Source organism: Phoenix dactylifera, unplaced genomic scaffold, assembly GCF_009389715.1.
Source record: "Phoenix dactylifera cultivar Barhee BC4 unplaced genomic scaffold, palm_55x_up_171113_PBpolish2nd_filt_p 000884F, whole genome shotgun sequence".
Classification (NCBI taxonomy): Eukaryota; Viridiplantae; Streptophyta; class Magnoliopsida; order Arecales; family Arecaceae; genus Phoenix; species Phoenix dactylifera.
This window is the reverse complement of record NW_024068247.1, coordinates 69,509-95,593: the sequence shown is the minus strand read 5'-3', so window position 1 is coordinate 95,593 and position 26,085 is coordinate 69,509. Positions and strand designations below refer to the sequence as shown.

At 35.2% G+C, this 26,085-nt stretch overlaps 1 pseudogene; it reads right to left on the bottom strand.

Moving 5' to 3' along the window:
- The window catches only part of LOC103704376, a 45,014-nt pseudogene extending 23,936 nt beyond the window's left edge, over positions 1 to 21,078 (bottom strand).
- Between the last annotated feature and the right edge of the window lie 5,007 nt (positions 21,079 to 26,085).

Below are 26,085 nucleotides of genomic sequence, written 5' to 3'. Positions count from 1 at the left end.
ATTAGCCTTGTTCTTGGCACTCAAATTAAAATATTTTCTGCATTGGCACAAACTCACAAAAAGCGATCAAATGATAAAGGTTTGCAAACTATAAAGTAATGTATCATGGCATAGTTTTGAAACCAATTTTATGTCAAGTTGTGACAGAAATAATATTAAATTCGATTATTCAGCACCAAGGACACCTTAGGTAAATAGGATTAATAGAATCTTTGAAGAATTGAAAAAGGCAATGTTGTATGATAGTCATCTACTTAAATGATTTTTAAAAGCTATCATCACTGCTTGTCATACATATGACTTCTATTAGATCTATCTTTGATGAAAACTTCTTTTGATCTTCTGAAAAATAGAAAACGAACTATTGCGTATCTCTCATATTTTTCAGTCGTACATGTTATGCTTGATATGTTCTCTTGAAAAATAATGCCAAATCTAATAAAGATATTTCTATCTTTGGATATCATTCATCAAGCAATGCATATAGAACATTCATGAAAAATTCTAGTTGTAGAAGTATCAATTCATTTTATTCCTTATGAGACTAATGATTTATTATCAAAATACTAAAATCAAATTATATGGTTAATCTTTTACATATGCACTTAATGAAGAAAAATTAATGACTACTAAAAGACTAAATCAAGAAAAGAGGAAATAGATCTTGATAAAGATTCTTGCATGATTAGAAGTAAAGATCATCATTATCATGTGCTTGCTTCATGAGCTTTATATTCTGTCAAATGAATGTGTAGAATTCACTCCTATGTGGTTACTTCATTAAAAAGGAGATCTATGAAAAATAACCACCATATTTAAAAATACACATTACATATATGATAAAGCAATATGTGATTTAGAACAAGCATCAAAAGCATGATATATAAAAGCTTAAGCAACCTTTTTGATAGAAAGTAATAGTGATAAATCTATGCATCAAAAAGATGAATTTGTGATATCTTATTTGCTCAAAGTATGCATTGATGACATCATTTTTGGTTCTACTAATGAAGAGTTATATTGCAAAGTGAGTTTGAAATATGATGAATGAATTAACATCTTCTCTCAAACTCCAAATTAAGACAAACAGGAAAGGGGATCTTCATTGACCAACGTTAGTCCACAAGAAAACTCTTATAGAAGATTGGCATGAAGAAGGTATATCTATGACCCCATCTTGTAGAATTTGAAAAGGATGAGCAAAGTAGATCTATTGTGTTAAAGCTGTATTGAAGCATGATAGAATAATTATTTTATCATACAGCTAGTAGACCAGATTGTATGCTCATTATGTGACCTTGTGCAAGACTTCAATCTAACTTTAATTAATCATATTTTATTGATAACAAATAAATCATAATCTGAATTTTGATAGAAACAAATGTTTAAGGCAATTTGATCAAAACTTAGCTAGCATGCCTTATTGATAATTATCTTAAGCAAATAGAATCTAAGCTAAATTGATGTTGAAAATAAGAAATTAATTTGACCTTGATGAATCTTCCTATTGCTTCACATGCTTGTCCTTGAACAGTCTTGGTTAATGAAACTATCTCTTTAGTTCAAGTGACATATGTTTGCTTATGTTTAGGCAATTTCTTGAGTAAAGTGACTCAACATTCAATTATTATCATATCTTAGGTTGAGTTACCTAGTTAAGAAATATGCTATATGAATGTTTTGTATCTTAAAGAAACTAAAGACTTTCTTTCAAGAAAGAAAAGGAATTTGGTAATAATGCAGAATCCTTGAGCAAGAAAATGAGTGATTTCAGCTTGAAGGACACCTCCACATAAGATACAATAAACATTCACATGCAAACAAGAGAGAGGATCTTCTTCAGCCAAAAGTTCACACATAAGAAATCTAGTTTGGCTTGAAGAACATATAATGAATAAGTAATTCTAGATATCTCTCTCATAAATTAACTGAGCAAAGTCAATAACTTTAAATCTTATTATGACATGATTAAAATCATTAATTGTTAATCTTTTGATATCATGTCCATATATGTATTAATTGACTTATGCTTTTGAAATTGTTTCATGGTTTGCCCAAACTAAATGATTTCTTAGCTTATCATAACCATGAAATACACAAGTATATGCTTAAAATTTTGATGTAAAATAACTTGTGAGAAGTTATGAATCCTTGAGCACAATGAAAATGTTGTTTGCATAATATACATCTATATGATACATAAGATTATCTCTTTATTCTACTCTTTCATGTAAATTACTTGAGAATGACAAAAAGAGAGAGAGATAAAGAAAAGAAAATGGACATTGTTCAAGAGATGAAAAATCTGAGCAAAGGCAAGTACTAATCAATCTTAAGGAAAAGCAAAACAAGCATAATATATTCGGCACATTTGGAAGGGATAAAATCTATAATTAATTACACTCAAACAGGGAGAGTTTGGTGAACATTTTAACCTTTCTATATTGCTCATCATAGGGATGGTGCCAATGGGGAGGCTAGTGGTAGTACCCGGCACTATTTGACCCAACTATTCGGTGTAGGGCATATTAGGGACGGCACAAGAGGGAGGCTAGTGGTAGTACCTCGTGCCCCTTCCCAACTCCACCGGATAGGGAGCAAATAGAGTATAGAGCATAAGAAAGTTAAAATGAAAGACAAAGAAAATGAAAGTAGAATCAAGTCAAATTTTTAATCACTTGAAAACACACTTTAAGGATGAAATCAGTGCAAGATTATATTAAATAGGGGAGTTTATTTGAAAAGAATTGATTTTGATCCTTGACATGCTTGTCTTAATATTTAATGCATGACTTAACACATGATATATATTTTGCATATGGTATGATGTCTTGATTTATGGGTTCTCAATATTTTGTAATGCTTCATGCTTGGACAATTGATTGAATGTTTGAAATTACATAAAATTTTTGTTTGGTTAAAAAGAAATTTCAGATTTGTCATTCAATCATCATTAAAATGAAAGTTGAATAAAGAGAAGAGAAGGATATCTCTATTTAGGAAAATAAATTGATTTTGTCTATCTTTCAACTTGCCTAAATTTGGTATATAATACTTGTTAAAATTCCTCCAATCAAACTCAATTTAAATACAAAGATTCTGAATATGCTCTTATATGTTTGAAATATGTGTTTTCAATCGTAATTTAAGATGAGCTACAATGAAGATACATATCTCAAATTTTTTGAAAGCCTCTTGAAAATCCTATGTAATTCAGAATCTGATTTTGTATAAAGCTTAAACTCAATATGATTTCTAAATAAAATCTTAATGTAAGAAAAACAGAATTAATTTGATGCTTGGTTGATTGCTCCGATACGCATCCGAAACATATCATTTCTTATCTTCAAAATTACTAATATTGGTCCAAATGATCATGATCTTGATTGCAAACAAAATTTTAAATATATGATTTTATTTTGATATTAAAAATATTTATTGTGTTTCATGTATACATTGCGAAAAACTATGATTAAGAAATTGAGTTCTATAAATATATATACCTCAATGATCATCTATATGTTTTTCTCTCCTACATTATTAAAAGACAATAGAGTGAATGATCTTAAAGCTAGAAATATTTCAGCTCACTCAAATGATTCTAAAAAAAAGAAAATGTAAATGCTTTTGAAAGAAACTGAGCTTCAAATGAATCATTTTCTGATTAATAATTCTATACATTTTCTCTAAGATTAGGAGAAAGCATAACTTGTACTTAAAGGATTAGGAAGAGTGACTACTATAAATTTTGAATAATTCTAGATCACTCTACACTCTCGATATCAAAAGAAAAGAATGATTAAAGAGGAATGCATCTTTTGAGGGGGAGCTTTAGATATTCTAAAGATACTTTAATTTGATGCATACCTTGAATTTTATGGATTGATTTTGATGAACCTCCTTATATTGCAAGACATGCTTTAATTACCTTGAGATGAGTTCTATAAAGGTTGTCTTATCTCAAACCTTGAACTTATAGAAAATATATTTTTGAGATTGACAATTTTATTGAACATTATCTTCAAATTCTAAACTCTTAAATGGAATGATCAATTGAGGGGGAGAAAGAAAATTTCAGAAGGAGAGGTCTTATGGAACTTAATCGCATTAATCTATAACTAAAGGAGAGAGAAGAATACTAAATGAAAAGTGATCTTAATGCTCTCCAATATTTATCATCTGAAATTTAAATCTGAAAATTTTTACGATACACCTTGAGGCTTGTTATTTGGTTAGTATATCCTATGCATCAATCATGAACCAATTACAATTCAAATAGTTGATCTTAAGAGCCTCTAATTTAATGAAAAAGGGGGAGAATAACGTGTTGATTTTTCTTGAGTATCTCTCAGAAAATCTATTTTGGAATTCACATAATGAGATCTAATTGGCTTGCTCTTTAGAACTTCAATTTTGTGCCAATTCATATTTTTATGTATCAAATTGTGCTTATTTTTTTTGGGAATAAAAGCAAATCTTTAAAAGAACTCTAAATGATCTTTCAAAGCTTTGCATTTTATGTATGCTCTAAGATATATCATAAATTTCATGAATTCATGTTTTGGTATTTATGCATAATATTTTACATCATAAAAGAACTTTGCAATCATACTTAATATATTGCTCTTATACTCTGAAAATTAATTAAATTGCTCTCATGTTGATAAAATACTTAATATTTTGGGCAAAGTTCTTAAATGAACAAGCTTTCATACTTATTATTGAAGAGAGGTTAGATTTCCATTCGTGCTTTCTTTGAATATCATTCGTGGTACTTCTTGAATTAACTTAAGAAAGATTCCACCTACACTTGATTAGAAAACTATCTGTGGTATCAAATTAGAAAACTTCTTAAAATCACATTCGATGTGTTCTGCTCTGAAATTATCTTAATTGTCTCTGATCTATGCTCATTAATCTGATTCTAATATTATTGCCTTGAGTTATATGATTCATATCCTTGCAATAATTTGACATGCAAATCAGAGTACAATAAGAAAAAGAAATATTTGAGTATTCTTATCTTTGTGCTTAATGTTTCACTATCTTTTTGATGTTGTCAAAAAGGGGAGAAATATCTAAGTATATGCTCATAATGCTTTGTGTTTTGCATTGAACACCAACTCAGCTTAAATTGAAATATGTTGATTGTGTTAAGCTGATTAAATCTAAAGCATTATCATGAAGTATGTTTTTAAATATATATGTTTTCTACTTCATGCAACTTAGCTATGTATTACTTCTAGAACACAATATATTTTATATTGCATATACTCCAAGTTTTTGTCATCATCAAAAAAGGGAGACTGATGACCCAAAGATTGATTTAAAGATTGATTTTGATGATCACAAAAACTTGAAGTATAAATACTAATGTTTGTGTTGCAAGAAGAAAGATTATTTATTTTGCAAGGAACATAGCAAGTTGGAAGAATTCAAGAAGGCCTCCAAAGCTCTCAAGAAAAGTTAGAAGAAAGCCACACCTCATTGGCCCAAGATTCAAGTTCAAAGGCTTCAATTTAGAAGAGCAAGTTTTAAGAAAAATTCAAAGAAAAGGCACTCGAGTCGACTCCTACAGTTCCGAGTCGACTCCAAGGAGCAACAGACAGCCGGACAGAAAGATTCATCTCAGAACCTGTCAACGAGTCGACTCCTGAAGAGCGCGAGTCGACTCCAATGTTTACCGAGTCGACTCCGGAGAAGTTTGAGTCGACTCCTAGGAGTCACAGGCAGAAAAGTCAGAGAGCAGTTTTCGGGTCTGAGATTCGAGTCGACTCCAGTGGAACGCGAGTCGACTCCGATGGTTGGTAGATCGACTCCAAAGAAAGCAAGAGTCGACTCTCAGCGGAACACAAGGAAAAAGTTAGAGAGCGTTTTTGGGACTCTGAGATTCGAGTCGACTCCCGCATTGCACGAGTCGACTCCGAGACTCCGCGACCATCGACAGACAGAAAACCATGTTACTGCCTCTGAGATTCGAGTCGACTCCCAGACAGCTCGAGTCGACTCCAAGACAGCTTCACATCAAAAAGGCAGAAGGCTGTGTTTCGCAAGCTGAGAGCCGAGTCGACTCCAAGGAAGTTCGAGTCGACTCCAAGACTGGACGAGCCAAAAGACAGAGGATCGGGAGTTCGGGCTCTGAGATTCGAGTCGACTCCCAGGACAGTCGAGTCGACTCGAGAGGACAAAATTCAAAATTGGATCCACGGACTTCAGTGGAAGAGCCGACTCCAGAATTGCCAAGTCAGCTCCAGAAGTTGGCGAGTCGACTCCGGGTTAAGTCGAGTCGACTCCCAGTCGAGGCAAGCACATTAATTCAAATTTGGAACAGTGGCCGAGTCGTCTCCGGTAAAACACGAGCCGACTCCTGCAACAGGCGAGCCGACTCCTGATCGCGCGAGTCGACTCCGATCCCAACGGTCATATTGTCAGGAGGTGCAGACTGGTTCCAACGGCTCTATTTTTGTCTCTAACGGCTATATTCTTGTTTCCACGTTATCAAAAGCTATAAAAACAAGAAGAGAGCTAGGAGAGAACTCATGGAAGTGGGAGAGAACTTTTAGGGAAGAGATTCCAAACAGATTACAAGGAAAATCTCCCAAAAGCACAAAAGGGCCATTCAAAGTGAAATAGAGGGAAGAAGAGCATCCAAGTGAATCCCAAAGCTTCCTCTCCATCCGTGTGCTGCCTCAGTGATCCTCCACTTCGTGCCAAATCAGAAGAGGGTCAAGTAAAGAAGAAGTCGAGCTCCTTCATCTCCAAACTCGTTTGAGGACTTCACTTTACTCTATTTGCTTATAGTGTTATATTTGCTTGTTTAAGAAGCTTTGATTTATCTTAAACTTTGTTATAATATCTTGTAACTTGATTCATCACGGGATTGAATCAGGGGTAAAGTTTGTTGGTGAGCCAAAGGGAAAACCAACCGGTATAAGGTTTGTTGGTGAGCCAAAGGGAAAACCAACGGATTTAGGTTTGTTGGTGAGCCGAGGGTAAAACCAACGTGTAAGGGTTTGATTGTGAGCCCGGAAAAACAATCGGGGTGGTTCTAGTCGGTGAGCCTGGGAAAAAACCGACCGAGTTCGTGTGACCTCGTAAAACACAAGTTGGGGTTGTTGAGCTTGAAAAACAACCGGCTGTAATCGGTAGGATTATAGTGAAATCCCAAGAGGTCTTGGGGATGGATGTAGTGCTGGGGTGCACCGAACCACTATACATCTTTTGTGTTGTGATGCCTTATCTCTGTATTTCATGCCTTCCATTCATGCTTGATTGTGTAATATCTCTAGCTTTGTTTTCTATAGAGTTATAAGGTGATTTGCTTAGCTTCCACTCCATTCTTAACCATACACATAGATTAAGATTGATCATACAACTATAAGGTTAATTTAGATCAATTGCACCTAAAGCCATAATAAATTGCTCTAGCTTAATCTTCCACTCTTACTTGTAATTGCCTAGAGCTTAAGTAAATAACATCCATTATCTGCGCAGTCTATTCAATAGTAAAAAATTAGGGAACATAATTTTAGAAAAACCCAATCACCCCCCTCTTGGGTTGTCACCTTGGGCAACACCATGGTCCGCTGAACCGGTACCGGTAGGCATACGGGTGCCTACTGGACCGATTTAGTACCAGTAGGCGTACCGTGGCCCATCGGACCGTTTGGTACCGGTTCGACCGGTGCCGAACCGGTTTGCATAGCCAGTGCGCGCTGCCCAGCACTTGCCCGCGCTGTTCCCAGCGCGCGGGCATAGGCGCGCTTTTCCGCGTGGGGGAGCGTTTGCCCGCGCGCGCTCTTCCCGGCACAAACCGGTCCGGTTCGCTCCGGTACACTTCTGTTACAACTCGGTTCCGGCTCAAGAGGCCAGAACTATTTTTCACCGCCGTACCAAACCGGTCAGGGACCAGACTGGTCTGGTACGAGCTGAACCGGTCAGTAACGGGCTGGTTCAGCACACTATGGACAAAACACACTCCTGCAATGGTCCTCACAACGCTCCCCTATTTAAGCCCTAGCAAGCTCACCAAGGAGAGTCTAGTCAAGTGACAAACATCATGATTGGGCTCATGGTTAGCCTTGGAAGGGGTTTGTGCTGCCATGTCCCCTCGCCACATATGGGCTATGGGTTGGAACAGCTCTGATGCCACTTGTAATGATTGAGGGATCTCATCCAAGAAGGTAAGCAAGAAGGTTGTTAATTAGAGTCCTTGGCCTATTTATATACCTAAAAACTTCCCAAAATGCACCCAATTGGAGACTAAACAAACTCCTACACATGTCCTCACATTTGTCCTCTCTCTTCCATTTTGTCTGTCCACCAGCAAGGTGTTGGCCACGCCATTCGCTCAACCTAGTCCACCTTCATTGCAAAAAGCCACCTCATCCAGGTATCTCTGTCTTGCTTTTGGCTTTCCGCCCTCCCATTCCTTCCCTCTCTTCCTCCTCACCTTCAGCTTCCCCTACAGTCTTTTCATGGAAGTCATGTTCGAACAATGTTCATGTCAGGCATAAATTCCACACTCACACGTATGTTTTGTCGTGTTGATATTGTTATTTATGCTAGGGGATTTAGGCGAGTCCAGGTATCATAACTGTACGGTGAAAGACATTTTTCAATCCTTTGAGCATGAGTTGAACACCATAATGTACCTTGACTGTAGGAGCTGCCTAGCCCCCATGGAGCCTTGTCAATCTGAAGTCTTCTATCTTATCAAACTCACACAAGCATCCACTGGAATCCACTAATCTATCCATCCAAATTTTCACCAAAAAGTTCAATTCTAGAAAAAGAAAAGTGATATCACTCCAGAGAAGCAGAGTTATTAGTTATATCAATCACATTCTTCATAACTTCTCCCTAATTCATAACTTACTAGACCAGTATCGATTCTATTGAATCATCATATAATTTGATCTCATAATACAGTTGAACTAAGTGAATACCCCAATTTATTACATGAACACAAGTTAACTAAGAATATCATTTGGACAAAAATGGATTCCTTAAAACCACCATGGACAGCTATAATACTATATCTTAGTAATGCAGAAAACCACTACATAGGTTCCCTTGAAGCCATTAATGAGTGTTGATAAATGTAAAAATTAGGAGTTTTAATAATAAAATGAATTGCATAATCTCGTATAGACATCTATGGATAACAATTTGCTTACCTGTGAAAGATTCAACTCAAATTGTTTTTCAGTTTTGTGAACAGCCATTGGTGTATGAACCCAGGCACTTTTGTTCTCCCAGCCATCTAGACCATTTTCATGGTTCAATTTGCAAATGCAAATGATGTTGCTTTTCTTGTACTACATCTAGTTAGAAGATGATCATAAGCATAGCATGATCGGCCAAATCTAGTCATCTTGGCTTTACTAATCCTTCCCATTTTTGCCTATTAATGGCGACATCCTTTTTTAGTTCAACCTCTTCTTCCATCCGGGTTACTTAGCTCTTACCCTATTTCTTGGTCCTTAAAATGTCTAGTCTAAGTAGCTCGGTATAGATTTTTTTTCTTTAATAAAATGAACAGTGGACTACGTGGAAATCCTATTACAAAATAAAATGGTCAAAGTATTGATGAAACCTCAAGTAATGTATTCATCTAGACTTTAAGCAAATAATTTTCCTAGACAGTTGGTATCAATGCAATTTCATGGAGAACAACATTGAAGCACTTACATCTACATCCATGAACATGGATCTTCATTATTCTGATACTCATTAAACACACGCAAACACATATAGAGATTATCTTCCCTATATCTATTTATAAGTTTCATGAAAACTCGGTTTTACTTGACTATTGCAAGGACTAGATCAAAATGTTCTGTGCATCTATTAACAAGCACTATTAAATGGCTACCATAAATGAAGACAGCATGTCCAAATAATTGGATAATCTCTATGAAAGTATGAAGTACGAACAATTCATGACTTGCTCGCATATCAAACTAGAAACCGAAAATGAAAATGAATTGAACAAGTTAAAACATTAGCAAATAGAATCCAATTTTGAGCTACTAATATGTTAAAGTCTATATAGCAGCAGACACGGAGAAAAAAAAAAAGGTTAAAGAAGCTAGGTATACATGGAAGAAATATAAGAACTAGCTAATCCATAAGAACCTGAATTTTGCCGAGCCAGGCTGCACTAGACTAACAAAATCTTCGCATGTGCTTGACCCATCATGACTTTGAAGTGCTTTGCCGATGATCTCATCATGACCCTAAAAAAACAGCTTAACAAGTTAGAGCAGCATATGCCAACGTATATTACTAGAACTATGGTTCGCCGTATCGGCCTAATCAGGCAATACAAGGCATACCGTACCGTACTGGTATTCGATACAGATGGCGTACCGATATTTGGTACGGCAAAATAATTCTGTACCGTACTGTACCGACAAAGTGCTGGTATGGCACGGTACGGGAATCCGGTACCAAGAAGGCGAACCTTGACTAGAATTTTAGAACGTGTGATGCAAAGTGCCTGAATTGTAGGTGATCATAAGATGGATTTATTGAAATTTCCTTAAAAAAAAAATCATGAGTTGTATGATGGACAGTTTTGGTCTTATAACTTAAAAGAGGAGAAACCTCTCTCTTTCTCTTCCCTTCTCACCTTGCTCCTTTTCTTTTTCCCCATTTGATTATTGCAGATTGGACTAGATTCTTTTGATCGTCAAACTTGGCTAGGATAATGTTTAATGATTCATTAGGTTAGGGGATTGAATTAGACCATTTTTTCCCATAACAGATTAGACTCAGATCAACTGCAATCCAATTTAAATATGTAAATCTAGTTATGGTTCCTTGAAAAATTCCAGATTCACCATTTGCAAGATAACATTTCTACAAAGCCATCCCTCCAATCAAGGCCTTGTCTCTTCCACCCTTGTTATTACAGACCAAATGTATACCACATCACTATCCTTCAAATATTTCAAATGCTCTTCTTATTAGTGACTATTGTCTTAAGAGATTTCCGGTAATCACAATTGTCCCCCTCACAATCTCATCCCACATAATTACCATCATTAATCCCTAAACTGACCACCGCCCTCTTTATGCTCATCAAACTACCACCAACCACAATTCCAACTCCCCCCTTGGACTTCTCTATGCATATCCTTTCCACTTGACATTAGCAACTTGGAACCGTTCTATCATCATCTAACACATGAGCTGCACTTGAAAGCAATGCTAGGAGGACAAACTGTACATACATACTTGCCCCATGGGGAAAACTAAGGTGTCATAACTTTTTCATCAACATGACATCAACTAGGTTCACAAAGCATAGTATGTGTATTTCGTGGGGCCAAACCGATGTCATGCTGATGAAAAATGTATGTGAATGCAAGATGTCCCATAAAGTGGTCCACCAAGCATGTTCTTCCATGAAGACCCTTTCTGCTGCAAGGGATGACTCATGATCATTCTTAGTGCTACACTTGCATAGCACATTAGAAGCCACCTCACTCATTACTCTATTGTTTAGCTCTTAAAAATGATGATTGTGACTCATGCTCCTGATTCTTCAAGTAAAATCCAAAAAAAAGAAAATCACCAGTCATCTTTATTTGATAAGGACAATTCTTGTCAATCAACCACCCAATATCTGACATGAAAAAATCTTGTCAATCAATAACCCAACAATCATCAACTCAGATCCACAAATCAAGTGATTGAAATAGGGAATATAGCCTGCTTAACCCAGAATCAAAATTACAGAGCTTGACTTCAACACAAATGTTCATTAGTTTGTGAAAAAGTCAACCTAATTTACAAGCACAACCCCATTAAATTCAAAATAAAAGTACTCAGACACCCTATTGCTCAAGTTAATTGGCAAAAAGAAACTGGTTTAATGATACAATCATATGAGAAATGACACCCAATCTCATAGCCTACATGTGACATTTTCAAATGCCCGATCTTGCCTCATTAATGAAGCAGGAGTGGATGCAGGTGTAGGGAATTGGATCACTCAAAGGGATTTAGAAAAGGAAACACATAAAAAGTGGGTGCAGGAACGAGTTTCCAAAGAGATGTTGTAACAACTAAGGCAGAAGTTTCTTGGTACTACGGAATCAGCTTGACCTCTTTTAATACTTCTTACTTTTCTCAGTCTTTATGTAAGTGATCAATGACATGATTATAGAATGTTTTCCTAAATGAAGACCATTCTTTCAACTGTCCTCCATCACGGCATTGAATATTTTCCAAGATCTCCCCTCCACTTAACTAAATCAACTCATCGGTGACATCAGACAGCATGGGACACATTTTATTCTTCACAATGAAAAGTGAATCTCACGCAAAAAGCACTTCTAATGTATAAAGGACTATTGGCCCCCATTCATTTATGGTACCCATCCATCATTTGTCATTTCATTTGCTAGTGCATCTTAAGCACAAATCTATAGCATCCTTGGATTCCCTGCCATCTACACCTATACCTCCTCCAAACCCTTTGCAAGCACATCTTCATTCCTAAGACCTACTTCAACATAGAAAACATTCAATCTATGCTCCTCACTTTAAAAAAAACAAATTTTACCATCCAACAGTTAGAGCTCAGCCTCCTACACACAATAGAACCTAAATTAACCTAATGTATAATTTCTCATGCACATCAAATACAAAACCCTATCATGAGGTACTTTTACCATCCATCTCCAGGCAACTGAGTGCAAAAGATCAAAAGTCTTATCCCATTTAGTTATTCAAGATGTAAAAGAATTTTAACTACTTTGGAATACCACAACATTAGAGCTGATCAAAACCCGGGCCGGGCCGGGCTCTACAGCAGAAATTAGGCCCGATGGCTATGCCCAGGCCCGGCCCGGCCCGACTGTCGGGCTTAAATTTTTGTCCAGGCCCGACCCGACTTTATAAATCTGGTTCTAGGCTCGTCTAGCCCGGCCCGACCCGACAGGCCCGATTTTTTCTTTGTTTGGAATATGGAAATGGGCCAGAATGGCCCGACCAAGCCCGGCCCGATTTTTTTGGTCGGGCCGCTTTTCTTGCCCAGGCCCGACCCATGGGCCTTTTTTTAATGCCCAAGTCCGAAAAATTCCGGGCCGGGCTAGGCGGGCCAAAAGGCCTGTGATCAGCTCTACACAACATATTGACTTGCATAACAAAATCGCCATATATCCCAAATAATTATGATATTGATTATAGTAGAATATCCAATATAATATCAGGTTTATAAGAGATAATATGACTGCCAAGAACCATTGATTCCAAGCTAATGCAAAAAGGCATTCTCATGATCATTCCTACAATATTTTGATAATCGCACACCTAAGATCGCATTATAGGTGTTATACACTATAATGTATTAGTACCAACCATGTAGGAGCTAACAAAGGCATGTGAATGAGTTCCGCGAAGTGGTATACCAAAGAGCCTTCCAGCTGCAACATTACTGTTGAAATAAAATGAGATAAGGACTTAAAAAACATAGCAAAATCATTCAAATCAATAGTGATAAGCATCCAAAAAAACAGAAATACAGGGAAAACAGATAACTAAGAGATAATTGAGCAAGATCTACATGCAAGTACAGCATGCTATGCTATTTCAGCCTGAAGATGCATTCAAATATTAAATTTGCATGAAAGCTCATGAAGCATAAATAATAAAAAGACATGTTTGACGTATATTGTTAAGGTCAAGCGGATTAAGCACAGTGAAAGGAGATTGTGTCGGGAGTAAAATAGTAAAAGAAAAATGGGGAAGAAAACAAAAATGGCTTTATGACCTAAGAAGGTTGGAGAAACAAAATTAATGGTGAAACACTATCAGAACTCAACCCAAGGTTAGTGATTTAACATTGACTAGAGTTAATGGTCAAAGCTAGAGAAAACTACACAAACACTTTATAGGGTCAAAGAATATGTCAAGTACCACAAAAGTGGTAGATAGATAGTCAAAACAAATAATTGGTTTGATAAGCATCAGAAGAGTGAATTTATATTGAAACTATTTTCTTAGCAATGTTAGGTTTCTATTTATATAACTAAATGATGTATTTACTTATATTACAAGATTCTAAAAAACCAAATTAGAATAAGTCAATATAGAACATACATAAAAAAATACTAATATCAAAAATATTTTTAAGAAACTGTTGATCCAAGATGTTGTATGGCTTGCTATTAATGTCATGTATTATAGAAGTGGCTATCATATTTGCACTATCTAAGAAAAACAATTTTAAAAATTGAAATTAAGATCATCTCTATAATCTTATCCACTAATATTTTATCTTACTAAAAAAAATAAGGATAAGTTATCTTATTCAAAGATTTATTAAATTGAATAATATAAAATCTGTACCTTGTGAATACTAGAATTTAAAGTGCTAGGGGGTTCACTCTCTCTTTCCCTTTCAAAAAAAAGAACTCTAAAATAATTCATATAAATGGTCATACATAATAATATATTAAAAAGATAATTAATTTATTTCTAGGGTCTGTAAATTGTTGATAATTTGTAAATTTTCAATTTCCCTTGTGGATTCTTATGCAAATCAGAAAAATTTAATGTTTCTTTAACTAGTACATTGACTAAGTTTGTCCATGGAATTAATTTATAAATTACTTATGGGGGAATATTTTATTTTATCAATGAGACAAATAACAGTTTCTTTGACAAGCTTTTAGTTTCTGTCTAGGTCCTAGGACTATCTTATTTTTTTAAGGCTTATAAAAATATATGTTAGAATCTCATCAATCATACTTCCAATATTGGCAATTGCAGAATTACGCACATCTCTGTACTATTGTTTTTTCAATAATTCTTTCTTTTGCAAAGGGGTTCATCTCCCTATGAAGGCACTAAGTCCAACTTAAGAATGATGGAGATTTTTAATTTTTTTCCATCATGTACTTTCCGTTTGAAATGTTCTATAACACAATTAGCGTTCGATACAGTTTGCTGTTAGCGGGCCTTAACTAACGGGTTCTAGGTCCATTGTAAGTAGTGTAACAGGTTTTATATGACCAGCCAGATTATTAAACATATTTTGCTAGTTTTGCATGAATAAGTAGTTGCCCTATTACTAATTGCTTAAAAAGATCAGCAGTTGAGATATCTAACCAGATTAAAGCAAGCTATAGAACTTTCTCCTCTCACTTTTAAAAAATTCTTCTCTTCTTTCTACTCATCCGCTTCTAAATCTCTTCTTCTCCTTATTTCTTTTTTACCTTTGTTATTGTTTTACTGTCATAGTTTATTGCCTTCAAGCGAAAATGAAGGAGTTCTAGTTTCTTCTCCTTATTTGTTTTTCCTTTTGTACTCAGCTAGACAGGAGGGGAGGGAATCACAGATAGGCCTTGTACCTAAAGTTTTGCACGTATGATGTCTCGTGCGAGCATGTGTTTAGTCCCACATTGGTTACGTGCTGGAGAGATTTTGGGTACTTATACAGGGCCAGGAAACTTAAATAATACCTTCTGGTTTGTTCTTTTAGGTGATGTCCTGGGTCATTACAGCATAGTTTACTTCTTCAACTCTTTTGCAGCAGTGTCTAATCAGGTTTATCTTAGGGTCAATTTATTATGTTTAGCTTTCTGCTAAAAGCAATTCATGTCATAAAATTGTCAAAAGTTAGCACTACGAATTTTACACTCATTTGCATAATGTGGATATGGTAAGTTTCCTATAAAGATCCAAATAGATGAGGCCATTTAAGCACATCGAAAGTTAGAACGGTAAGACCCCTACGACATGGCATTGATTTTTTCAATAGAGTAAACCTTGTTGAATCAAAACCTCCCATATAGCAGTATCTTGAAGCACTTATGCCTCCATCAGGCCCCTGAGCATAAGATTGAGAAAGAAAAATATAATAAGATAGATATTCATAAAGCTTTGACAAAAAGGAAAAGACAAGCAAACAAGAAACCCACTTGTGCCCGTCGAAGCCCAAATTCAAGCAAATTTTTTGACTTTCCTGCAACAAATCGGTGTCTTGCAGCATTTGTAGTAACTAATGAGGCATAATTGACAAGATTTACAAATGGAGTTTCAAGCAACTGTACCACCTGGGAAATATCATTGCACTTATAGGTGTCATTAGAATAATAGCATCGAAAAGCACAACTTCATGCAACCATATCATGAAATGACATACTAAAATGTGATCCATAATTAAAGATCTAGCAAATCCAGAAAACTGGCAGCTATTTAAAGGTACTCACAGCAACTGGTCCTTCTATTCTCATTAAGGGTATTTTAGGAAACACAACAGAGCCCTCAGGAATAGCATAAACCTCAACATCTGAGCAATCAATTGCCCTGAGATAGTCAAAGAAACCATCCTGAAAAAAAATATTTTCAACAAATGTTTTAAGTAAGAGTGGCATTCTGGAGTGAACATAAACTTGTATCATAATGCATTTACTAACTAAAAAGGTTGCTTAAACTCGTATGCTATTAATACAACAAAAATTAAGAGTTAATTGGTATACACAGTGCAGTTATAATAATCTCTCAACTTGCAGAAACAAAAACAAAGATGAAAAAGGAATTCAAATATTGCCACAAGTCAAAGATTGGTAGTGTTTTTTCTCAGCCACACTACACTTGACTTGCATATATGCAATGATCCTTGTGTTATCATTATCTTATATGTATTTGTTAAGATACTATTCTTTCTCTTCTATTCTCTTTGCCTTCCATTCTGCAACAAGCACTCTAAATTATTTCTTTCTTGTATTTCTCAAGGCCTTCCATTCATCAAAGAAATTTCTTACAGACACTGGTTCTCAATATTTTGTACTGTTTTCATTTTCTGAACTAAAGTTTCTTGAAAGCAAACTATAGATGAGAACCAGAATATGATGAATAGAAAGTTCTTGACCTAAAATTCTAATATTAACTGTCATCTAAGAAAATTTATAGTTACAGGACCACATCTCAACAAACTTTAAATTGATGGATGTTACATGCCTGAGATATGATTCATATATTGTTCAATTAATAGATAAATCTGCATACCATTTCATGCAGTTCATATGAAAAAGATGCCTACTTTCAATCTAATATTAACTGTCATCTAAGAAAATTTATAGTAACAGGACCACATCTCAACAAACTTTAAATTGATGGATGTCACGTGCCTGAAATATGGTTCGTATATTGTTTAATTAATAGATAAATCTGCATATCATTTCATGCAGTTCATATGAAAAAGATGCCATGTCTTCCTTAACTCTTAAAGTTTGAGGGCTTAAGAGCTGGTAGATCTTGTTCCGTCAATTGAAGAACAATTTTGGAAGCAACAAAAAGGATTTTCTTTATTTCAAAAATCAATATGAGAGGATATTTCTTCAATCTAATGGGACTGGAGAATCCAAAATTCAACCTACAAAACATAAGTTGGAAAGGAAACTCGGATAACACTAATTAGCCGGCAAAAATATCCATTTTCAGTTATCGGTGGTGGTGGTCTGGGATAATTTTCCATACATGGGTTCTTATTGTTACCCTGGTTTAATTGTCTTATCTGGATCCAAATAAACATGAATAACTTATATAACATTCACCTTTTCAGTTTTATTCAGCCAAACAAGTTCTTTGGCTCTTGAATAAAACCCCATAATGAGGGGCACTTTTTGGATTTCAAAACTGAAAAGCATCTTTTTGGTACTTGTTCAGTTTTAACTTGTTTAAAACCATTCGAGGGCAAGGAACTGAATAGTTTTAGCTGATAAACAAGGAATAAGTACCTATTTGAATACAATTATCTAAGTATGCTGGTAATATTATTTAGGAACCAAACACAGCCTAAAAGTAAAGAAATAGAGCTGATTATATTAAATTAAATGACCTCACAGAAAAATCTAACGAGAGAAACTCAAGGATTCTTTATAAACAGCTAGATTGAGACATGCTTTCCATTCCTAGATAATATGCTTGTACTTAGTTGTTATTAAAGTATGAAATAGAAATTAGCTGCATGACTTGCAAACCATACCTCACATGTAGGCATGACTGAGCGCAAGAAGGAGATCTCCTCTTCCTTTAATTTGAAATTAGCAATAAGTCTTATGCATTCTTCAAGACCACCAAAGACCGTGTATTCACCACCAAACGGATTTTTTCGGTAGAACAAATCAAACCTGACACAAATGTAAAGATATAGCAAATGTAGCTTGAAATATACTTGTCAACAAATCCTTCCATAGAAATACCCAACATCTGAGATAATGAAGTAAAAGTGTAAAACAGCGAATCAACTAAGGAGCATCCTAAAAACTAGCATATAGAAAGATGACGAAGCTAAGGCTACAGCAAATCTGTGGTCTCAAAAATGTATATAACAAAATCTAATTAGATTCACAAACATTAAAAGAAGTTCTTAGTATTGCCAACTTATTCTGCCAGCTGGATACCATAGTGATAGCTATACCTGTGTCTGTGTGCCTAAATAACCAGATGCAGGGTCCAAGATTTCATTGCTTAGGTGCAGGTGATGCGAAAGCATTCTTTCAGGTTGCATCCTAGTTCTAGGCACAAGACCAATGTACCCTGAAGCTCTAATTTTCATCCACTGACCCATACTTTCACATTTTGAAGATTCCAAAAGTCCGTATTTTTTAGGAGGATTTCCAGTAATGTTTAAGGAGGCTTTTCATCATTGAAGCAGGCACTATTCACAGGTACCTTGCAGCATTGTAGTAGGGGACTGTTCATGGTACTGTATTGGAAATTTATAAGAGACCTTTTTGTCTTTTAGATTTTATCTTCTCATGTTTTTATTAATGGCTAGAAGTTGTTAATATTTTTGGATTTAGAGTTTGTAGATTTTTGGATTTAGAGTTTGTAAACTTGTAATCTTCTATCTTTAGAAATGGTACTTGAGTTAATTTGATTGAAGGAAAGAAGATGGCCAAAATTGGCTGTTTCCCTCTCCCCTTCCTTTGTTCTTCATCCTTTGTCCAATTCTGCTCGCTTTCTCTCTCTCTGAGCAATAATATCCAGGATTTGAAACCTGGACCTCTTGAAAGGCAAGCCCTTAGGGATGAGGTGCCAAGCAACTATGTTAATAGTTGTTCATCTGCGTGCTGCTCTCTTTATTCTACATTCTTCTATTTTTCTTTCTATTGGTCTTTCTGTCTACTTTTTGTTTTCTGCAGTTATACCAGAGCTTAATTTAAATATTTTTGTTTTCGCAATGAATTTATTTTGCACTTCTTTGATCCCTTAAGGCCAGTAGTTGCCTCCCTTATCAATGCAAGAAAACACATTGAAAGCTTTTTCCTGTTCGTAAAACCTTAGAAAACCTTAGAAGGTAACTATATATCACTACTTATCGACACTAGAAACCTTCAAAAAGAACTATTGATCCTTGTTTTCCTCCTAATCTTGCGATTAATTCCAACTTTCTACAGCAGATCATAGAATTTTTTCCCCTCTAAAACCCTAACCTTTCAAGGTCCACATTGGACATATGCAGCCCTATCCCCAGCTGTACTAGATCAGTCTATTAAGTGAGGAAATGATCCAGGAAATGGAATGAAAAATCCAACCTTCTCTACAAAACAAACAGACTAATCCTTGGTGTCTCAAACATATAAAGAAGTCTAAACATTAACTGCAGATTTAGATAAGCCATAGCCTATACTCCATTAATATCTTATTATGTAATTGATAAATCATTGCATTGAAACTTCCACAAATCTTGTAGTGACATATTCATGAAACAGATGCTATATTTTGAGAGCTTTTTTACAAACCTACAGTAAATCATATGTAGCCTGTCCAAGGTATTCTTTTAAATTTGTAAGTTAAGAACTATGCAGGTTTATCAAACCATATTCAACTTCTGATTTTGTCATAAATCATGTCATTGAACATCGTAAGCTTTCAACTCTACAAGAGTAAGGAATGAAGCTATGCGCATATGCAGTGATACTTGTTTTTTCATATACTAATAATTGCACTGCAAGATATTCAGTGAAACAAAATAATTATGTGGAACCATGTCCTCGTAATGAACTAGATGCCTGACAAGAAATTGGTGCGATGTAAACGAGCTTATAACCGCAATCGTATGACATCTCACAAACAACTGCTTTGATATTTCTCCATTAGGAAAAATGCAGAATGAAAAATACCACTCTGTGCCTAATTATCAAATAAATTATTTTACTTTACCAATAAAACATCCAAGTCCTTCTAAAGAACCATAGTAACAACATTCATCATCTTTTGAAATTCCTTGTTGAAGTTTTATTCAATAATTCACCATTATAATTCATAAGCATATGTTGGATAATAGACACTAACCCCTTCAAATCTTAAAATCCATGCATTTCCAATACGAGAAAGACAATGGAAGAACATAAAAAGAAGAAAACAAGAAATGTATGTTAGGGGAAAAAACATCCTTTCACACAGCAAGCCCCTCTCAACTAAGCAAGCATAACGTTTACGTATCAAAATTAATGTTGGTAATGTTGGACAAAGAGAGGTCTCTACAGAAGACGACTGAGAAAGCCCCCACAAAATTCAAAGAGTACAATTAAGAGAATCTTGGTATAAATCTGATATAATTAAAAGAATCTTGTTATAAGTAGAACCCACTCACGGTCAGAGAAGCAAATGGCTATATAATTAAGATAAGAAAGAACTCAAATCATTGGGCAGAACACCAGATTATCACCAAGAAGACAATTCAATTCCAGTATCAAGAACCAATCAAAGAAGAGGAGAGGATAGGGGAGGGATTGAAAGGAAAGTCTCACACGGCTCGATCGAGATGCTTGCCGGCCTTCCAGTAGGCGTAGGCCATGGTGAACTGGTAGAGATCCGTGAGGAGAGGGGTCACCATCGGATTCGTCGTCTGCGGGATCGATCGCCCTTCCTCTCCCATCGGTCCGTTCGCGTTTGCCATCGAATCCTGCGTTCTTCGTCTCTCTCTCTCGGCTTCTCTCTCTTGACTAGGGTTTCAAGACGCTGGGGTTGGGGGCCTTCAAAAAGACGGAGGGAGGGAAGAGAAAAAACAAGAGAAAGGAGGGGGGGACTTGGTGGAGTGGGAGTGGGGTTAGGGATAATAGTGACCGTCAGAAGGGCGAGGAGGCGAGAGCCGAGATTCCGCTGCGGAAGCGGTGAGCTTATCCGCTGCTCCGAGTGAGTTGTTCTTGGAATATTCTCTCACCTCGTAGCGATGGAATTTTTTTTTTTTTTTGCATGAATACTTTCTAAAAATGCAAATTTATGAATGTCTCTTAAAATTTATATTTATTTTTATATTTTCATAAAACATTATTTTTCACAAATACTCCTAATATAACGATTCTTCTAATACCATTAATTAAAAACATATTATTTTAATTAAAAATAAAATAAAATTTTGAAATTATTTTTGTCCCCATCACGATCATCTTATAAATATTTTTTTTTTGCACATCTACCAATAAAAGTATTTTAGTTATTTTAATTTAAGACCGTTAACTTTTTAACGGTATTAGATGGTGTAGGTACATATACAAAAATAAAGATAAAAAAGAGATAGAACAGCAAAATAAGTATTTTAAAGAAATATATGTAAAATTTAATATTTAGGAAGGTATTTATGCATATATATATATATATATATATATATATATATATATATATATATATATATATATATATATATATATATATATATATATATATATATATATATATATATCAAAACAAAAGTTGTAGATGGAATTGCAAGAATATTTGTCTTCTGGAGAGAAGGAGAAGATTGAAATCTCTTAATAGGCAAAAGATGCTGTTGGGGGAAATACAGGTCCCCCAAAGCACGTGAGTACATCACCAGCACGTAATCAGAGGCGCCCGACCTCAAACGCCCGACCTGGCGTCTGACCAGGCACCCGACCTGAGAGCTCCCGACCTCGGAAGCCTGACCTCACCATCCACCTGCCGCGGTCACATCCTTCTGCAGCTCGACCAGAGACCATCCCCTGCCACCGCCACTAACAATTAATGAGCATGGACTCTGCAGACCTCCGGCTTACTCAACAATTAATGCGCATGGACTCTGCAGACCTCCGGCTTACTCAACAATTAATACGCATGGCTTCTGCTATCTACGGATCTTAAGCCCTCCACGGCAAATCCGCTCGGTTGCGTCTGATCAGCCATGACAGCTCCTTGGCCCCGGCCTAATCTTCTACGGCAAGGCATTAATTCACACAATCCTGCATTAATTCATATGACATGCTCAATCATACGGTAACTCCGCCCCGTCATATCACAGGTAATCCAGTACCCCTCTATAAAAGGGGAACCCTCCCACCTTAGAGGGGGCTGGACGCTGAAACTCTGGATATACATTTTCCCCCTATACTTTTGCCCCCTTCTGACTTAGGCATCAGAGGGCCGGCACCGGAAACCCCGGCCACCGGCTTTTTTGCAGGCCCTACGGATGACGCCGCCCGCCGACGGATCGCCGCCCGCCAGTTCTCGCCGGAGCTCCACCCTCTCAGCCGACGTCCGTCTCCGGGTCCAATTTCCAGCAACAGATGCAAATGATCCAATGCATTGAGATAACACTACCTCACATTCTTATATATTATTCTTTCTTTTCCCTTTCGATTTGATGTGATAACTTGTATAAGCGCTTAAATTAGTATCTTTGTTCTTTTGTACTGTTGTTATGTTTAATTATGTACACCTCACTATTGTATTTATTAATATATCAGGCAAAAATTTAAAATTTGTTCTTTGATTCTTAAGTATATGTTTCAGGCTATCATTCTCATCTTACATACTAAAGCACATTGCCTTAGCTCCCTTGGCCCTGTATCTCAAAATACATGTTATTGTTGAATGTAAATTGGCATTTCCTTTTTTTCCTGCTTCTGCTTTTGAGTTTGAAGCACATCTTAGTATTAAGACTTAAGTTATTCATCCTCTTCTCTTTTATTGTAGTTGTATTTGACTAATTTTTAGCCTCGCTTGATTAGATTCATGTATGTTTCTGCTAGCCTTCTTTTCACTGACCAGTGGTGTGTTCTTTGTTAGTGTTTAGCACAAGGGCTATCAAAATCTTTATCTTTGTCTCAGGCATCTTAGGATCAGTCCTAATCTGATATGCTTTAATCTGACTTCTAAATTATTTTAGTCCATGAGATGTGATATTCTTGTCTATCCCTAGAAATCTAGAACAATGTAAACAATGTCTTTGCAAAAGAACTGTCATGATTCACTTCTTGTTGACTTCATGATGTTTTCAGTTATGTTCTTTGTTCTCTTCAAACTGCCACTAACTAATGAAAGTGATTCTTGTTGCTGCTTTAATTCTTTATCACTCCTTTTAGTTCTTTCTTGCAGCTATCCAATTTATATTACATCCACATTTAAAGTGCCCTGTTGCACCATATTGCTCTATATGCACTGTTCTTATAGATACTGCCAAAGTAGAAGTTTTATGTACTAAGTTCTGGTGTTTGAAATTATTTTACCTTGGCTCATCTAGTGGTGTATTTGTCCAGTACAGATAGGAGTGCATGGCACACAACTAAACCAGCTGAGCCTTTTTTTTTTTTTTAATTTCTTGAATCACAAAAGTTGGTTTCCACTTTTCTTCTCCCTAGAAACCTTGATAACATATTTATTTATTTGAGCTTGCATATTGCAAAATTTTAATGATTTGTTTTTACAATGAATGATAGATAAATGAATTCTATCAAAGAATTTTTTTTATCCATAAATTAATTAGAGCAACTGAACAAGTGTAAGTGCATTGTAATTGATATACTATCAAATGAGAGACAACGTAAGCTTCTACTAAGTAAATTGTTATTTTTGAAAAAAAATAGAATTTTATTTTATTTTGATTTTTTATTATGATGATTATGCTAGTTTTCAAACACTTAATGCTTACTAAAACTCGCATATTGTTTAGATGCAAAAAAATGGTATTAGCTAGTAGATGGTTTCAGGTGTTGCCAGCAAGCATTGTATTGGGCTAGTATCAACACCCAATATGGGTTGGCACCAATCTATCAAATCTTTTGCAAAAATTTTATGGTTAAAAAGGGATGTCTAAATTTTTTTTTATTTTTCTCTTTTTGCTTGTCATGGAAAAGCAAATTTTTTGGCATGGCACAACTTGGTAGGGCAATGTCGAAGCGATGCATTGAACTCTGTTTCTTCTTTTGATGGCTTGTAATGTTTTTTTAAAAGAAAAGGTTTTTTTTTTAACTTTTTTGGGGCGAAAAAATATCTTACCAAAATTAAGATGAGGATAGACTCAAAGCAAGATGACTTGTATCCAACACCCAATTTTACTCAAGCAATAAAAAATTATATTTATGATACATCATTATAATTTATTTTATTGTTTCCAATAACTATGCTTAGTTTTCTCATCTTTCACAAACGAATGTGATATATTTATGAGTGTTTCTCCAAATATTTGACATGAGGAATTCTTTTGTCATTGCTACGAGATGATTTGTGAGGCATTGTTACTTCTTTAAGTTAGATTCAGAATTAATTTTAAAAAAAGAAAATTGTTACTAAATTGCTCGTTATAAAACATAAATAATCATTATGACAAGATGTTTTTTGAGCCTGAATTTGTTAAGAGGATTGAGATGATTATTAGAGCCTTGAATACAAGGAGAAGTTTTGGGGCCCTAAAGAAGGAAAGACAAGCCAACAAGTTTTCTAATTCTAAGAACTTTGACTCTGACTATAGTTACATAAGAACAATGCCAATGTCATAAATAATGTCCAAAGTCTAACTTGATAAATAAATCTTTCCTGACATGTACGTTGGGCAAGAATGATGTCTTGGCTTTTAGCGCAATTTGATTTCAGTCTCATGATAGGATGGACAAGTTGGCCATAAGATTTGGATCTAACTTGATTGTAATTGGCTAGAAAATCTTCTACAAACCTAGAAATCATATTTATATGGCTCACTTCATCCCATGGTGCAAGCTAAAGCTCTTGCCGCAAATCGAGATCCAAAAATTCTAAGTTAGAAGAAAGTCTCAGTATTATCGAAAGTAATCTGTCTCTGCAGAGACTTCAAGTAAAATTGGGACCATAATTCTTTTAATATAGTCGCAGTCGACCCAAATCCAAGCAGGTCAGAACTACTTTAAGAACTGAATTTTGCCTTTTTGGATCGACCTTGAACAATTGAAATGATTAAATTCCAGTATCAACCCTAGCCTTTTGTTCTACAAATAGTTGGGCTCAACTCACTAAGTTCCCCCTTCAGGATAATTCAACCAAAATATAATATAAGCTTTAGGGGTTTATAAATCCCAGAAATAATGGAGCCTAATAGTAATAACTCAACCCATTCTTTAGAAAATAACAACTTAAACTAAGTACACCATGATTATGTATGATTAAATCTGCACTAATAATCGAATGAGTAGTTCATTCATAGTTAACAAGCATATTTTATGTTTTTATGTAAAAATTTCACTAATAATTATGGTTTAAAACCACAGTACTTGGTATCAAATGAATACTGCTAAAAAATTGATTCGAGTAATCAGATTACTAAAAGCTGATCAGGCAACCAGCTGCAATAATGTAGATGACTATGTTGTCTGCTTTGTTGAAGGATCTTCATGCATTGAGATGTGCACTTGTTTATTTAAGAAGGTAGCATGACTATCTTGTAATCATGAAAAAAAAAAAGAAGACTTGAGCGAGTCAACAAGAAAACTTGGGCTAGTTATAACTTGTTTTAGGTCAGATATATTTAGATATATCTATATATCTATATTATATATATATACACACACACACACACATAAAGAAATTAAAATTATTAGCATTCAACATATATATGATCAAATAAAAACAATGACTATGTCAATCACAAAATACACTTAAAAATTTTATATTAAATATTTCATATTATATTCACATTTTCTATATAAGAAGCGGACTAAGACATATTCAAAATGTAGTAATTATTTTTCATCATCTAAATTTGAGATATCAAATGGATGAGGAACTGTAAATAAAGATAGAACTGGTACCTCAGCATAACAATTTGGAAAACTTGTATTAGACCACAAT